General features: G+C 29.5%; 1 protein-coding gene across 1 annotated transcript in view; it reads left to right on the top strand.

The window, feature by feature from the left end:
- LOC146872575 (uncharacterized) overlaps positions 1-969 on the top strand; it is a 4087-nt gene extending 3118 nt beyond the window's left edge. Inside the window, exon 2 of the mRNA XM_085661038.1 lies at positions 1-969. This exon is cut by the window's left edge and continues 705 nt beyond it. The gene's annotated coding sequence lies outside the window, so the exon portion shown is untranslated.
- Positions 970-2500: the final 1531 nt, after the last annotated feature.

Genomic DNA, 2500 nt, shown 5'->3' on the forward strand with positions numbered 1-2500 from the left:
ATGCGCAGAATCGTCAGCGAATCGAATTCAATCAATTTTCGAGTTTACGTGATCCTAGCGACTAAATAATTATTGCAAAGGTATATACGCTCTTGTATTACCTTGAATTATCTAATTGGATCATCGTGGATTGGTCCGATATAATAATGCGCATGTAGCCTAAGAACTATAGTGCGATCGAGATAACTTTTGATAACACGATTTCACATTTGTCACGTCTATTATTTTATTATTGTCAACTTACAAATATGTTTCATCGGTGCACAATTATTCACGAATTAAATTGGATTTAATTAAAATAAAAAGAAAAAGGAAAAAAAAAAGAACAAAAGCAAAAACAAAAAAGAAATAAAAAAAAAAACGTAACTGTGATTCTCATTGATTTCTCGACAATGATGATGATGATGATGATGATGATGATGATGATGATGATGACGACGACGACGATGACGATGAAAAGAGGAGTAAAGCGTGCGAAAAAAATTGTCTCGTCTATTCAAAATCAGTTGTATCGTTTATTAATTAAATGCAAGCGCTAAAAAATGCCAACACGACCATTAGAAATAAATAAATAATAACAGCGATACACGAATTTCGGTAGGTACAATTTGTACAGAACACGAATCGAGATAAATATAGTTAAAAAGAAATGATATAAAAACAAAATTCGTGATTTCATTTGAATCCCATTCATTAATATTAATTAAGTATTTGAAAAGAAGCCAAGTAATATCCAAGATCGATCGTTAATAGTAATTAGTTGTTATTATTATTAACGTATCCCGTCCTTGGGACTCCCTCTACGTCACTATTACCAAATAATCTATTTTTTCCCGTTTCCTTTCAAGAACAGTGTCGTAGGTGAATCAAAAAAAAAAAAAGAAAAAAAAGAAAAAAAATAAAAAGACCCAGGTACCACCCTCTAGCTCGTAATAAACAGAACAGTAGCTAAAACTTAATCTTTTTTTTAAATTTCAGAAACCTCTTCGACGAACCAGTCATCGGCCATGAATACCATTAAGGAATGCCTATCCGAAGGATCTTTAAAACGTACCTTGTTACCAAAATGTCGTTTGTTCGTCTGTAACAGATGTTCAAAGGCTTACAAATGGCGTAGTAGTTTGATGCGTCACCAAATGATAGAGTGCGGCAACAAAGAGAAGAAATTCCGTTGTTCTATATGCCCTAACAAGTATTATCATGATTATCAATTGGAGAAGCATACTCTGACAGTTCACAAGTTATCTAAGAAAAAAAAAGCCCGAGAACGTTACGACTACGTTTGCGAATTATGTGGGAACGATTATAAATGGGCTAGCAGCTTGTTACGTCACCGAAAGGAAGAATGCGGTAACAAAAGGAAAAAATTCAATTGTCATTTATGTTCAATGAAGTTTAGTTTTCGAAACAGATTGAAACAACATTATCAAGATTATCATGGATTATCTAAAGACGAGATGAAGAAGAGGATTGTGGCGATTAATTCGTCGTCAACAAGTAAAACGATATTTAAACACACACACAGTTGAAAATAATTGAAAGGCTAATTTCCTCATATATTCTTTTTTTCATCTTATCTTCCCACTCTTCTGTCCAGAAGATAAGATTTATATTATTTCGCATCAACGATCGAATTCAACTGCTAAAATGATTTTTCTATTAAACAATACGTTTCCATTTATTATTTTCCTCGTTTATTTTCTTTCTTTTTCTTTCTTCCTTTTTCTTTTTTAATTTTTTTCTTTTTTCTCTTGTCTTCCTTTTTTTCTTTCTTTCTCATTCTTTTCTCTCTTAATTTATACATTTAAATGATCATTACGAATTTTCTTATTAATAATATATAATAATTTATAATAATATATAATGAAAATAATATAAACGTATATAATTCTTACACATTAATTTTATATATTATGGATATATTATATAATATAATAAATAAACGATTTTTTTTTTTTTTAGGAAAAGACAATGTAAGTAACTCGACGAAAAATCTTATCCTTTCTCTTTCCCCGTTAAAACCTCACTTTCATCCCTCATCTCACCAAAAAACAAAAACAAAAAAAAAAAACAAAACAAAACAAAAACCAAACAAGCCAGAGAAAATCTCTCGAGGATCAATCTTTTGTACCCGTGATATATCATACCGCTTCTATTGGTGAATGGTTTATACGTGTACTACTATATAATTGTGCTGTGTGTTGCGTCCGTGCTTCAATGTTATTATACTGTTGTTGCCGATTAAAGAGAAAAAAATATAACAAAATAAAAAATAAATAACAAAATAAAAAACACAGAGAGAGAGAGAGAGAGAGAGAGAGAGAGAAAGGAGAAATATCGTTAAAAAAAAAAAAACAGAGAGAAAGAAACAATAAACGCGTTTTTAAATAAAACAACAAAAATAAAAAGAAAAGTCAAAATAATGTAAATATATATATATATATATTCATATATATATATAAAAAAAAAAGAAAAAAAAAACAAAGAAACAGAAAAAATA

Source organism: Vespa mandarinia, chromosome 13 (assembly GCF_050613455.1).
Source record: "Vespa mandarinia isolate Hongniang chromosome 13, ASM5061345v1, whole genome shotgun sequence".
NCBI lineage: Eukaryota > Metazoa > Arthropoda > Insecta > Hymenoptera > Vespidae > Vespa > Vespa mandarinia.